We start from the raw sequence: 16190 nt of genomic DNA on the forward strand, positions 1-16190 counted from the left end.
CGGCTCCAGGTAGTGGGGTTGATTGAGACCAGGAATCTCAAGGTGGTTTCCAGATCTTGATTGGCTCGCTCCGACTCACCATTGGTTTGGGGATAGAATCCAGATGACAGGCTGGCCGACGACCCAATAAGGATCCAGAACTGAGACGAGAACCCCGATCGGAGACCATGTCTACTCGGAGTCCATGGATCCGGAAGACATCCTGCACCATAAGCTGGGCCGTCTCCTTGACAGAAGGTAGTTTGGGGAGAGGGACGAAATGGGCGGCCTTGGAGAACCGATCGACTACCGTCAGAATGACAGTGTTTCGATCAGATGGAGGGAGCCCAGTGACAAAGTCCAGAGATATGAGACCAGGGACGATGAGGGACCGGTAGTGGCTGAAGGAGGCCAGAAGGAGCCTGCCGTGGAGTCTTGTTCTGAGAACACACTGTGCATGCGGCGACAAAGGCAGAGAAGTCAGGAACCATTGTGGGCCACCAGAAACATTGTCGGAGGAAGGCTAGTCTACGACCGGACCCTGGATGACAGGTCAGCCTGGAGGAATGAGCACATTCCAGGACCCGGGACCGGACTGAGTTAGGGACAAACAGCCGGTTAGCCGGGCCCCCTTCAGGTCCAGGCTGGGAGCGTTGCACCTCGCGAACCAGGTTCTCAATACCCCAATCCACATTGGCAGCAAGGCATGAGGTAGGGAGAATGGTTTCGGAGGTCAAGGGTGCGGCAGAGGGACTGTATAGGCAGGAATTGTATAGGCTTCACATTTTTTGACCCTAGGGGGTAGGAAATGGTGAAGTTGAATCTGGTAAACCAGAGGGCCCACCGGGCCTGCCTGGAGTTGAGGCGCTTGGCTATACGGAGATATTCCACGTTCGTGGAGACAATCACAGGGACAGGTGAAACAGATCAGGGCGTGACACTTCATGGTTGAATTGCTGAAAAAAACCTCTACTAAAGGACACCAATAAGAAGAAAAGACTTGCTTTGGCCAAGAAAAACAAACAATGGACATTAGATTGGTGGAAATCTGTCCTCTGGGCCTGATTTCAAATGAGAGATTTTGGGTTCCAACCGCCATGTCTTTGTGAGATGCAGAGTAGGTGAATGGATCATCTCCGCATGTGTGGTTCCCACCCTAAAACATGGAGGAGGAGGTGTGATGGTGTGGGGGTGCTTTGCTGGTGACAATGTTGTGAATTATTTAGAATTCAAGGCACACTTAACCAGCATGGCTACCACAGCATTCTGCAGCAATATGCCATCCCATCTGGTTTGTGCTTAGTGGGACAATGACCCAAAACACACCTCCAGGCTGTGTAAGGGCTATTTGACCAAGAAGAAGAGTGATGGAGTGCTGCATCAGATGACCTGGCCTCCACAATCACCCGACCTCAACCCAATTGAGATGGTTTGGGAAGAGTTGGACCACAGAGTGAAGAAAAAGCAGCCAACAAGTGCCCAACATATGTGGGAACTCCTTCAAGACTGTTGGAAAAGCATTCCATGTGATGCTGGTTGAGAGAATCCCAAGAGTGTGCAAAGCTGTCATCAAGGCAAAGGGTGGCTACTTTGAAGAATCTAAGATAAAATATATATTTTTTGGTTACAATATGTGTTATTTCATAATTTTGATGTCTTCACTTATATTCTACAATGTAGAAGAAAGAAAAACCTTGATGGGTGTATTCAAACTTTTGACTGGTACTGTATATTAAAATAATACAAATTTCTCTGTCTGGTTTTGGTTTCTGAAACATAGCTAGTTGTGAGAGAGAGAAAAAATAGGTGAATTCCCAAATACATATACAAAGCTGCTTAAATTAATTTAAAAAATACATTATGTTTCAGGAGATTGGGGAAAGTCCAAGGGGGCCCTAGCATGCTGTTTGCCTGTGGCTAAGAAAATGAAGTGAGTATGTACGCCATCACGGAGATGGCCTTTGCCACCACAACCAAGGGCAGAAGTTTCCCCTGGCTGTGGTACCCATGGGGTGTGGTGCCAATAACATGTCAACCCCCTGCCCTCTGTGTTACACGCTACGCGATTAATGACAAACTAACAGACCGCTTCGCTAAGATGGCTCTCAAACTGTTCTCCCCAGAGTAAGAGAAAGAGAAAAAGTACTGCAACATTTTACTCCCCAAACACACATAAGACAGCAGACTCTAACATAATTATCTCATAACTTTGTCTTAGAATAAATGAGAGCAACTTTGTTCACTTCTCTAATCAGCATTTTCTTTTGCCATATCCAAGGCCTCTGAAAATATAACTCCCTTGTATTTGTGAAAATACATTATTTCATAGAAATGTAGCTAACTCAACGCATAACCCATACCATGTAAAAAGGGACTGCAATAAATAGTAGGATGCTTGAATGTGAAAAACCAGTTTCATCTGGATGTAATACCACATCAGTACTTGCAGTACTGAATAACAAATGAAAGGTCCTGTGATGGTCAAAGCTGTGTAGTCAGTAGCCTACAGTAGCTATAGTGCCTCGCAAAAGTATTTAGACCCCATGGATTTCTTCAAATTATATTGTGTTTTTTTGTCAACAAGCTACACAAAATACTCTAATGTCAAAGTGGAAAAATTTGACATTTTTTTTATTCATATAAACTTCAATAATTAAAATATAGTTGTTGCATAATTATTTTGCCCCTGTGTTTAGGCAAGCCTTACCAAATCACATAATAAGTTATATGGACTCACTCTGAGCAAAATAATAGGGGTTGATGATTTTTGAATGACTACATACAACATCTGTAAGGTCCCTTAGTCAACTATTGAATTTCAAGCACAGATTCAACTGCAAAGACCAGGGAGCTTTTCGAAAGTTCAATGAAGAAGGTTAGTGATTGGTAGAGGGTTAACAATAAAAAATCAGACATGGTATATTTCTTTAAGCATGGTCAAGTTAATAATTATGCTGTGGATTATGTACTAATTATGTATTAATCCACCGAGACACATCAAAGATGCAGTCGTCTTGAACTGAGCTGCAGGATTGGAATAAAACTACTCAGGGATGTTACCATTAGACCATTGGTGATTTTAAAACAGCTACTGAGTTCAATGGCTATGATGGGAGAAAACTGAGTAGTGACTCCACAACAATGACATAAATGATTGAAAAGAAGAATACAAATATACAGAATACAAATATCCCAAACATGCATATTGTATGCAACAAGGCACTAAAGTATTATGTTTCGTGCCAATCCAACACATCACTGAGTAATTGCCTCCTTATTTGCCTCCTTATTTTCAAGCATGGTGGTTGCTGCATCAATGTATTGGTATGCTTTACATCTGCAAATACAGTTTTTGAAGGATAAAATGAAACCTAGAGGAAAACATGCTTCAGACTGTTTTACACCAGAGACTGGGAGAGGAACTCACCTTTCAGCAGGACAATAACCTACAACACAGTAGAGGCTCCTCAGAGGAGGGGAGGACCATCCTCCTCAGTGAATTTCATAAAGATTTAAATTGTTAAACATTTAAAAAGTTATCATTTTTATATAAACTATACTAAATATAATCATTAATCACTAAATAACTGATTAAAACACACTATTTTGCAGTTGCTAGCTGTGCCACTAGAGATACTGGTTCGAGTCCAGGCTCTGTTGCAGCCGACTGCGACTGGGAGACCCATGGGGCGGCGCACAATTGGCCCAGCGTCGTCCAGGTTAGGGGAGGGTTTGGCCAGCAGGGATGTCCTTGTCCCATCGCACTCTAGCGACTCCTGTGGCGGGGCGGGGTCATGCATGCTGACATGGTCGCCAGGTGTACGGTGTTTCCTCTGACACATTGGTGTGGCTGGCTTCCGGGTTAAGCGGGTATTGTGTCAAGAAGCAGTGCGGCTTGGTTTGGTCATGTTTTGGAGGATGCATGGCTCTCGACCTTCGCCTCTCCCGAGTCTGTGCGGGAGTTGCAGCGATGTGACAAGACTGTAACTACCAATTGGATACCACAAAATTGGGGGATAAAAGGGGTAAAAAAAGCATACACTTTTTTTTTAAATGTGGTGAGTAGTTGACACAAAGAGAGATTAAGACAATCGTTGAACAGTTTTTAACAAATTAATTTCTTCCAAATGAATGAGAAGCAAGAGAGAAATAGAGAGAGATTGTCATTTATTTTTCACTTTCAGTTTCACTTACTTAGCAAGCACCTCCCACATATGCGGTGACATCACCTGGTTTAAACGTCTCTAGAGACAATATCTCTCTCATCATTACTCAATGCCTAGGTTTGCCTCCAATGTACTCAAATCCTACCATACCTCTGTCTGTACATTATGCCTTGAATCTATTCTCTCGCACCCAGAAACCTGCTCCTTTTATTCTCTGCTCTGAATGCACTAGATGAACAGTCCTGATAGCCTTTAGCCGTACCCTTATCCTACTCCTACTCCTCCTCTGTTCCTCTGGTGATGTAGAGGTTAATCCAGGCCCTGCAGTGCCTAGCTCCACTCCTACTCCCCAGGTGCTCTCATTTGTTGACTTCTGTACCCGTAAAAGCCTTGGTTTCATGCATGTTAACATTAGAAGCCTCCTCCTCCAACCCGGATACCCTAGCCATGTCTGAATCCTGGCTTAGGAAGACCACCAAAAATCCTGAAATTTCCATCCCTAACTATAACATTTTCCAACAAGATAAAACTGACAGAGGGGGCGGTGTTGCAATCTACTGCAGAGATAGCCTGCAGAGTTCTGTCTTACTATCCTGGTCTGTATCCAAACAATTCGAGCTTCTACTTAAAAAAATCAACCTTTCCAGAAAGAAGTCTCTCACCGTTGCTGCTTGCTACAGACCACCCTCTGCCCCCAACTGTGCTCTGAACAACATATGTCTTCAGAGCTTGTGCTGCTAGGTGACCTAAACTGGGACATGCTTAACACCCCGGCCATCCTACAAATTATCAAATTATCAATGAACCCATCATAGATCATAGATATCATCCTAACCAACTTGCCCTCCAAATACACCTCCAATACACCTCCAAATGCTGTTTTCAACCAAGATCTCAGCTATCACTGCCTCATTGCCTGCATCCGTAATGGGTCTGCGGTCAAACGACCACCCCTCATCATTGTCAAATGCTCCCTAAAACACTTCAGCGAGCAGGCCTTTCTAATCGACCTGGTCCGGGTATCCTGGAAGGATATTGACCTCATCCCGTCAGTAGAGGATGCCTGGTTATTCTATAAAAGTGCCTTCCTCCCATCTTAAATAAGCATGCCCCATTCAAAAAAATTTGAACCAGGAACAGATATTTCCCTTGGTTCTCTCCAGACCTGACTGCCCTTGACCAGAACAAAATCATCCTGTGGCGCTGTGCATTAGCATCGAACAGCCCCCGTGGTATGCAACTTTTCAGGGAAATACAAATATACACAGGCAGTTAGGAAAGCTAAGGCTAGCTTTTTCAAGCAGAAATGTGCATCCTGTAGCACAAACTCAAAAGAAGTTCTGGGACACTGTAAACTCCATGGAGTATAAGAGCACCTCCTCCCAGCTGCCCACTGCACTAGGAAAGGCTAGGAAACACTGTCACCACCGATAAATCCACTATAATTGAGAGTTTCAATAAGCATTTTTCTACGGCTGGTCATGCTTTCCACCTGGCTACACAACAGCCCTCCACACCCCACAGCAACTCGCCCAAGCCTCCCACACTTCTCCTGCACCCAAATGCAGATAGCTGATGTTCTGAAAGAGCTGCAAAATCTGGACCCCTACAAATCAGCCGGTCTAGACAATCTGGACCCTCTCTTTCTAAAATTATCTGCCAAAATTGTTGCAACCCCTATTACTAGCATGTTCAACCTCTCTTTCGTATCATCTGAGATTCCCACAGATAGGAAAGCTGATGCGGTCATCCCCCTCTTGAAAGGGGGAGACACTTTAGACCCAAACTGCTACAGACCTTTATCTGTTCTAACCTGCCTTTCTAAGGTCTTCGAAAGCCAAGTTAACAAACAGATTACCGACCATTTAGAATCCCACCATACCTTCTCCGCTATGCAATCTGGTTTCAGAGCTGGTCATGGGTGCATCTCAGCCACGCTCAAGGTCCTAAACGATATCATAACCACCATCGATAAGAGACATTACTGTGCAGCCGTCTTCATCGACCTGGCTAAGGCGTTCGACTCTGTCAATCACAACATTCTTATTGGCAGACTCAACTGCCTTGGTTTCTCTAATGATTGCCTCGCCTGGTTCGCCAACTACTTCTCTGATAGAGTTCAGTGTGTCAAATCGGAGGGCCTGTTGTCCGGTCCTCTGGCAGTCTCTATGGCGGTGCCACAGGGTTCAATTCTCGGACTGACTCTCTTCTCTGTATACATCAATGATGTCGCTCTCTCTGCTGGTGATTCTTTGATCCACCTCTACGCAGACAACACCATTCTGTATACCTCTGACCCTTCTTTGGACACTGCGTTAACTAACCTCAAATCAAATCAAAGTTTATTTGTCACGTGCGCCGAATACAACCTTACAGTCAAATGCTTACTTACAGGCTCTAACCAATGGTGCGGAAAAAAATAAAATAAAAAGTATGTGTGTGTGTGTGTGTAGGTAAGTAAAGAAATAAAACTACAGTAAAAAAACATTTGAAAAAAGAGTAGCAAGGCTATATACAGACACCTGTTAGTCAGGCTTATTGAGGTAGTATGTACACGAAGGTATCATTAAAGTGACTATGCATATATGATAAACAGAGAGTAGCAGAAGCGTAAAAAGGGGTTGGCTGGTGGTGGGACACAATGCAGATAGCCCGGTTAGCCAATGTGCGGGAGCACTGGTTGGTTAGGCCAATTTAGGTAGTATGTACATGAATGTATAGTTAAAGTGACTATGCATGTAAGATAAACAGAGAGTAGCAGCAGCGTAAAAGAGGGCTTTGGGAAGGCACACAATGCAAATAGTCCGGGTAACCATTTGGTTACCTGTTCATGAGTCTTATGGCTTGGGGGTAAAAACTGTGGAGAAGCCTTTTTGTCCTAGACTTGGCACTCCGGTACCGCTTGCCATGCGGTAGTAGAGAGAACAGTCTATGACTGGGGTGGCTGGGGTCTTTGACACTTTTTAGGGCGTTCCTCTGACACCGCCTGGTGTAGAGGTCCTGGATGGCAGGCAGCTTTGCCCCAGTGATGTACTGGGCCGTACGCACTACCCTCTGAAGTGCCTTGCGGTCGGAGGCCGGGCAATTGCCATACCAGGCAGTGATGCAACCGGACAGGATGCTCTCGATGTTGCAGCTGTTGAACCTTTTGAGGATCTCAGGACCCATGCCAAATCTTTTTAGTTTCCTGAGGGGGAATAAGCTTTGTCGTACTCACTTCACGACTGTCTTGGTGTGTTTGGACCAATGTAGTTTGTTGTTGATGTGGACACCAAGGAATTTGAAGCTCTCAACCTGCTCCACTACAGCCCCGTCGATGAGAATGGGGATGTGCTCGGTGCTCCATTTCCTGTAGTCCATAATCATCTCCTTAGTCTTGGTTACGTTGAGGGATAGGTTGTTATTCTGGCACCACCCGGCCAGGTCTCTGACCTCCTCCCTATAGGCTGTCTCGTCTTGATCAGGCCTACCACTGTTGTGTCGTTAGCAAACTTAATGATGGTGTTGGAGTCGTGCCTGGTCATGCAGTCGTGGGTGAACTGGGAGTACAGAAGGGGACTGAGCGCGCAACCCTGGGGAGCTCCAGTGTTGAGGATCAGCGTGGCAGATGTGTTGCTACCTACCCTCACCCCCTGGGTGTGGCCTGTCAGGAAGGGAGGTGTTTAGTCCCAGGATCCTTAGCTTGGTGATGAGTTTGAGGGTACTATGGTGTTGAATGCTGAGCTGTAGTCAATTAACAGCATTCTCACATAGGTGTTCCTTTTGTCCAGTTGGGAAAGGACAGTGTTGAGTGCAATAGAGATTGCATCATCTGTGGATCTGTTTGGGCGGTATGCAAATTGGAGTGGGTCTAGGGTTTCTAGGATAATGGTATTGATGCCATTACCAGCCTTTCAAAGCACTTCATGGCTACGGACGTGAGTGCTACGGGCCTGTAGTCATTTAGGCAGGTTGCCTTTGTGTTCTTGGGCACAGGGACTAAGCTGGTCTGCTTGAAGCATGTTGGTATTACAGACTCAATCAGGGACATGTTGAAAATGTAAGTGAAGACACCTGCCAGTTGGTCAGCACATGCCCGGATCACATGTCCTGGTAATCTGTCTGGCCCCGCAGCCTTGTGTATGTTGACCTGTTTAAATGTCTTACTCACATCGGCTACAGAGAGCGTGATCACACAGTCGTCCGGAACAGCTGATGCTCTCATGCATGCCTCAGTGTTGCTTGCCTCAAAGCGAGCATAGAAGTGATTTAGCTCGTCTGGTAGACTCGTGTCACTGGGCAGCTCGCGGCTGTGCTTCCCTTTGTAGTCTGTAATAGTTTTCAAGCCCTGCCACATCCGACGAGCGTCAGAGCCGGTGTAGTATGATTCAATCTTAGTCCTGCATTGATGCTTTGCCTGTTTAAAGGTTTGTCGCAGGGCATAGCAGTATTTCTTGCAAGCTTCCTGGTTAGAGTCCCGCACCTTGAAAGCGGCAGCTCTAATCTTTAGCTCAGTGCGAATGTTGCCTGTAATCCATGGCTTCTGGTTGGGGTATGTACGTACAGTCACTGTGGGGACGACGTCCTCAATGCACTTATTGATAAAGCCAGTGACTCATGTGGTGTATTCCTCAATGTCATCGGTAGAATCCCGGAACATGTTCCAGGTTGTGATAGCAAAGTAGTCCTGTAGTTTAGCATCTGCTTTTTCTGACCATTTTTTTATAGACTGAATCACTGGTGCTTCCTGCTTTAATTTTCACTTGTACGCCGGAATCAGGAGGATAGAGTTGTGGTCGGATTTACCAAATGGAGGGGGACCATGTTACCATGTTTTATTAATTTATTTTTTTTTGAATTTTTTTGCGCCTTTTTTCTTCCCAATTTCGTGGTATCCAATTGTTGTAGTAGCTACTATCTTGTCTCATCGCTACAACTCCCGTACGGGCTCGGGAGAGACGAAGGTTGAAAGTCATGCGTCCTCCGATACACAACCCAACCAGCCGTACTGATTCTTAACACATCGCGCATCCAACCCGGAAGCCAGCCGCACCAATGTGTTGGAGGGTACACCGTGCACCTGGCAACCTTGGTTAGCGCTCACTGCGCCTGGCCCGCCACAGGAGTCGCTGGTGCGCGATGAGACAAGGACATCCCTACCGACCAAGCCTTCCCTAACCCTGACGACGCTAGGCGCCCTTAACCACTGCGCCACCCGGGAGACCGCATTTACCATGTTGATAGAGATTTGGTTGAACTGATTTAAGTTTCCCTGCATTAAAGTCTCCGGCCACTAGGAGCGCCGCCTCTGGGTGAGTGGTTTCCTGATGGCTTATTTCCTTACACAGCTGACTGAGTACGGTCTTAGTGCCAGCATCTGTCTGTGGTGGTAAATAAACAGCCACAAAAAGTATAGCTGAGAACTCTCTAGGCAAGTAGTGTGGCCTGCAGTTTATCACAATATACTTCAGGCGAGCAAAATCTAGAGACTTACTTAGATTTCGTGTACCAGCTGTTGTTTACAAATATGCACAGACCGCCCCACCTCGTCTTACCGGAGTGTGCTGTTCTATCCTGCCGGTGCATTATATATCCCGCTAGCTGAATATCCATGTCGTCATTCAGCCACGATTCCGTGAAGCATAGGATATTACAGTTTTTGATGTCTCGTTGGTAGGATATTCGTGATCTTACCTCGTCTAGTTTATTGTCCAATGATTGCACATTTGAGAGTAATATTGACGGTAACGGCAGCATTCCTGGTTGTCTTCTGCGGGTCCGGACGAGGCATCCGGCTCTTCGTCCTCTGCGTCGCTTCCTTTTGCGAATAATTGGGATGTCTGCCCTGTGGGGTGTTTGGAGAATATCGTGAGTCCTGCTTGCTGCTGCTGCTGTTGTTGTTGAAAAAATCTTTGTCTAATCCGAGGAGAGTGATCGCTGTCCTGATATCCAGAAGCTCTTTTCTTCCGTAAGATACGGTTGCAGAAACATTATGTACAAAATCCTTTACAAATATCGAGAAAAACCCGCACATAATAGCACAATTGGTTAGGAGACCATAAAATGGCGGCCATCTCCTCCGGCGCCATTTTGTAGACGAGCTTCAATGCCATACAACTCTCCTTCCGTGGCCTCCAACTGCTCTTAAATGCAAGTAAAACTAAATGCATGCTCTTCAACCGATTGCTGCCCGCACCTGCCCACCCGTCCAGCATCACTACTCTGGACAGCTCTGACTTAGAATGTGTGGACAACTACAAATACCTAGGTGTCCGGTTGGACTGTAAACTCTCCTACAAGACTCACATTAAACATCTCCAATCCAAAAGTAAATCTAGAATCGGCTTCCTATTTTGCAACAAAGCATCCTTCACTCATGCTGCCAAACATACCCTCGTAAAACTGACCATCCTACCGATCCTCGACTTTGGTGATGTCATTTACAAAATAGCACTCTGCTCAACGAATTGGATGCAGTCTATCACAGTGACATCCGTTTTGTCACCAAAGCCCCATATACTACCCACCACTGCGAAATGTACACTCTTGTTGGCTGGCCTTTGCTTCATACTCGTCGCCAAACCCCCTGGCTCCAGGTCATCTTCAAGTCTCTGCTAGGTAAAGCCCCGCCTTTTCTCAGCTCACTAGTCACCATAGCAGCACCCACACGTAGCACGCACTCCAGCAGGTATATCTCACTAGTCACCCCCAAAGCCAATTCTTCCTTTGGCTGCCTCTCCTTCCAGTTCTCTGCTGCCAATGACTGGAACGAACTGCAAGACTCTTTCCCCCCTCACTATCTTTAAGCACCAGCGTTCAGAGCAGCTCACAGATCACTGCACCTGTACATAGCCCATCTGTAAATAGCCCATCCAATCTACCTCATTCCCATACCAGTATCTCAACTTGCACATTCATCTTCTGCACATTCTACCATTCCAGTGTTTAATTGCTATATTGTGATTACTTCGCCACCATGGCCTAGTTATTGCCGTACCCTTATCCTACCTCATTTGCACATCCTGTATATAGACTTTTCTACTGTATTATTGATTGTATGTTTGTTTATTCCATGTGTAACTGTGTGTTGTTGTATGTGTCAAACTGCTTTGCTTGATCTTGGCCAGGTCGCAGTTGCAAATGAGAACTTGTTCTCAACTAGCCTACCTGGTTGAATAAAGGTGGAATAAAATAAGAAAAAAGAAAAAAGAAATGCAGCTAGCTAATTTAGCCTACTGAAACACCCTACTCAAACAGAGGGATGCTACGTTAGCTAGCTGGCTATGACTTTCCAACACAACACTGGAACTCTTCTAAGTCAAGGTAAGCTTTTGGTACTACTAATTTATTGCCACCGGGGACCACCAGTAACTGCTTACTGACTGTACACTAACGTTACTGCATGATTATAGCTGGTTTACTAATGCATTAGTTATATTATTATTATGCTGATCATGACTTTACTTTAGCTAATATGGTGACAACGATGTAGGCTGTGTGTAGCAGTTTGGCTTGGAAAGGTTTTTTCGCCTGGTAACATACAGCTGATGTGTTGTGCATTGAAGTCCACAGGTGAAGGGAAGAGAATATATAAAACGTGGCTGTTATGAGAGTGAACTATGTTAATGCTTGATCAGCTGTGTATTCGTTCCGCCAATTCTGTTGAAAAACGTTTCTTAAACGGAAGCAAATTAAACAAAACTGTGATAAACAAACTGAATTTGTGCAAAAGAAACTCTAGTTTTCAACTGTTGGACTAATGATTACACCCTATATCAGCTAGATATTGTAAATAAGAATTTGTTCTTAACTGACTTCTCTAGTTAAATAAAAATAAATAAAAAAGGCTAATAATTTTTGGTTTATTTAACCTTTATTTAACTAGGCAAGTCAGTTAAGAACAAATTATTGTTTACAATATCTAGCTGATATAGGGTGTAATCATAACGGCCTACCTAAAGGCAAAAGGCCTCCTGCGGGGACGGGGGCTGGGATTTTTTTATATTTTTTTATTAAAATATAGGACAATACACACATCACGACAAGAGAGACAACACAACACTACGTAGAGAGAGACCTAAGACAACAACATACAGTGGGGCAAAAAAGTATTTAGTCAGCCACCAATTGTGCAAGTTCTCACACTTAAAAGATGAGAGAGGCCTGTAATTTTCATTATAGGTACACTTCAACTATGACAGACAAAATGAGAAAAAAAAATCACATTGTAGGATTTTTTATGAATTATAGGGTATAGGGAAAATGTGAGTATCGTGTACTAGCCTAAACCAATCACTGTTACATTGAACAGGGTGAATGGAATATGAATGAGAGTCATCCAACATGCTATAATAGAAATAAGGCCATGCTCATAACAAAACAAATCATCCTCTGTCATCTTAAATGGCACTGACCGCCACTGCTACAACACAAGGCCAAATCGACACGGTTGCTTACCAAGGAAGACAGTGAATTTTCCTGAGTGGCCAAGTTACAGTTTTGACTTAAATCTGCTTGAAAATCTGTATCAAGACTAAATGATCTCTCCTTCATGGAGGCCAGCATCCCGGAGTCGCCTCTTCACTGTTGACGTTGATACTGGTGTTTTGCGGGCATTATTTAATGAAGCTACCAGTTGAGGACTTGTGAGGCGTCTGTTTCTCGAACTAGAAACTCTAATGTACTTGTCCTCTTACTCAGTTGTGTACCCGGGCCTCCAACTACTCTTTCTATTCTGGTTAGGGACAGTTTGCGCTGTTCTGTGAAGGAGTAGTACACAGCGTTGTACGGGATCTTCAATTTCTTGGCAATTTCTTGCATGGAATAGCCTTCATTTCTCAGACCAAGAATAGACTAACGAGTTTCAGAAGAAAGTTCTTTGTTTCTGCCCATTTTGAGCCTGTAATTGAACCCACAAATGCTGATACTCCAAATCCACATACTCAACTAGTCTAAAGAAGGCCAGTTTTATTGCTTCTTTAATCAGAACAACAGTTTCAGCTGTGCTAACATAATTGCAAAAGTGTTTTCAAGTGATCAATTAGCCTTTTAAAATGATAAACTTGGATTCTCGAACACAATGTGCCATTGGAACAGAGTGATGGTTGCTGATAATGGGCCTCTGTACGCCTATGTAGATATTCCATACAAAATCAGCCGTTTCCAGCTACAATAGTCATTAACAACATTAACAATGTCTATATTGTATCTGATCAATTTGATGTTATTTTAATGGACAAAAAAAATTGCTTTTCTTTCAAAAACAAGGACATTTCTAAGTGACCCCAAACTTTTGAACGGTTGTGTACTTTCAAAATTCATATCTCTAAATTAATAACATACCAAATGCCTCAGTATTTATTGCATGGGTCTATTTATTACTGCAACACTAATCATCACAAATTGTAAGCAAGCTAGTTACAGTGCCCCCTAACGACATGATTGACATCTTTATTTATTTACTTTTTATTTTTATTTAACTAGGCAAGTCAGTTAAGAACAAATTCTTATTTACAATGACGACCTACTCAGGAAAAGAGGGTGGGCATTCAGCTGATCATTGATGTTGATGATTGATGTACATCTGCTATTTAGCTAGCTCGATTTATTTTACTGATGGTGATTTACCTCTCTGTTTTTCTACCTTTCTCTGCCAACCAGACATAATATTTTGTGTGGTACTGTTGGCAAAATCATGTGTTATCAAGTGTTAATCAAATGGCATGCTGCTGTGGCAGTACTGTTGATATTTACAGTAGTTCGCTCGCTACACATACTCGACCGATGACCACATCTCTCAAGCCATGCATATTTGGATATTTGGAGACTGGAAGGGAAAAGGGCTTGTGCTCTGCACAGGTAGAGCCCTATCTGTGTACGTGCCTGGTTATGAAGCAGGGTAGCAGGGTTCTCCACTGTGAATCCCTTGGTGGATTGTGGGTGTGAAAGCACTTGCGTGGGGGGTGCATCAGCTGCTCCTCTGCATGAGATATCAGCTCAAGATCTCACCCCCAGGGCAAAGAGCACTAGCACTTGAGCGTCTCACTGCCACATTTGGTGAGGGTGAAGAAAGGGAGCCCATATATTTACAGGGAAATGTCATTATCAGTGATTCATTCGCCTGGGGATCCTCCTCCTTCTGAATGTGTGTACTCAAGAAGAGGTCATTTTAGTGTACTCTTCGTGGCTGAGGCAGGGAAAAAGAGGAATGTGATTTGAACCTGGGTGATATTGCTGGATCATTTATCACTCCAGTGCCTCTGTGGCCGGGGTTCAGTGCAGATGGCTGCATATTTCCAGGTTGTTCCACTTGCTCCTGCCGTACGTATGTGTCCCCAGAAGAGATCTGCTGAAAGGAATTGTGATTTGGCTTGTAGGGAGGGACTGGGGGCTGTGAGCTCGTTCATTCTCCATAAATAGAGGGCGTGCGTGTGGGGCGGACAGGCCTAATGCTGCCAGTGCCAACACCTGGTCCACTGAACTCTGTCCGCACGGATCCACGTGCACGTTTTTCATTACTACGCTTCTGCCGCTGTGTGCCTGTGCACTGGAGGGAGTAATTCAAGAGTTTCTAGAAAAGTCTCAAGCACAGCTCAGGTCATGGAGCTTAAAACTTGTGTTTGGAGAAAATAGCTGTATTTTCCCTTGTGTTCTCATTTCTCTCTGCAAACCTTCTCCTGCTTATGGACATTTTGTAACATTAATTGTGGCTCAGACCTTTTGACCTTGTGCACCCCAGTCCAAATTTGAATGTTCACATTACATGCACTGAGTGTACAAAACACCTGCTCTTTCCATGACATAGACTGACCAGGTGAATCCAGGTGAAAGCTATGATCCCTTGTATATGTTGCATTTTAAATCCACTTCAATCAGTGTAGATGAAGGGGAGGAGACAGGTGTGAGACAAGCCTTGAGACAATTGAGACGTGAATTGTATATGTGTGCCATTCAGAGGGGGATTTATGTGCCTTTGAACAGGGTATGGTAGTAGGTGCCAGGCGCAAAGTTTTGTGTCATGAACTGCAATGCTGCTGGGTTTTTCACGCTCAACAGTTTCCCGTGTGTATCAAGAATGGTCCACCACCCAAAGGACATCCAGCCAACTTGACACAACTGTGGGAAGCATTGGAGTTAACATGGGCCAGCATCCCTGTGGAATGCTTTTGACACCTTGTAGAGTCCATGCCTCAATGAATTGAAGCTGCTCAGAGGGCAAAAGGTTGGGTGCAACTCAATATTAGGAAGGTGTTCTTAATGTTTTGTACACTCAGTGTATTTTAATTTAAAAGCTTGTTGCCCATGTGCCTGCCATTTCAGCTGGCAACATTTGAATAGAACCCAAGGTCAACCAATGGATTAATCTGTTTACTTGTGTCTAATATATATTGATTAATGGAGTGAAACAAACGCTATCAGAGCAGTACCTGTATTTATCATCCATTCCATTTAGAGAGAACTCTATGGACATTGGCACTGGCACAAAACACACTCACGTCCCAAAGATGACTTTATGGTCAGAGAGTCAATGACAGAGGGAAAGCTTGCCATATACCTGTCAGAGTAGAAATGTCCAAAAAGTGTATTGAGAATAACAGGCCTGAGTGAGAGTTTTTGTTGGGAATTTTTCAAAGGATCAGTTAGAGGCCAACACTTTACTTGAACCATTATGGCATAGGACCTACACATTAAACTGTTATGACAGCTAACAGCTCATGGCAACTATCGTTTCACAGCCACAATACTAAGTAAACATTCAGGTCAGCTTGTGCAATGACGTGCGGTAAAGGGTTCAATGAATATGTTATGTTCACTTATATGGTAGGTCCTTGGAACACTGTGAAGTGATCCTCCACATACAGTGCAAACAATCCTCCACATACAATTTCCCATTGTATCTAGCCCTTTTATTGTTGCTATTTAGCACATTATCAATAGTCATTTAGATTTCGTATAGAATGTAAACATGTTCCCACACAAAACAAATCCTTAGCCCCCTCCCTTGCTTGAGTCCCAAGTTTCTATTCAGCTGTTTCCAGCAATAGCTCAAAACATGCATAAACCTCT

This window comes from Oncorhynchus kisutch, linkage group LG1, assembly GCF_002021735.2.
Source record: "Oncorhynchus kisutch isolate 150728-3 linkage group LG1, Okis_V2, whole genome shotgun sequence".
Classification (NCBI taxonomy): domain Eukaryota; kingdom Metazoa; phylum Chordata; class Actinopteri; order Salmoniformes; family Salmonidae; genus Oncorhynchus; species Oncorhynchus kisutch.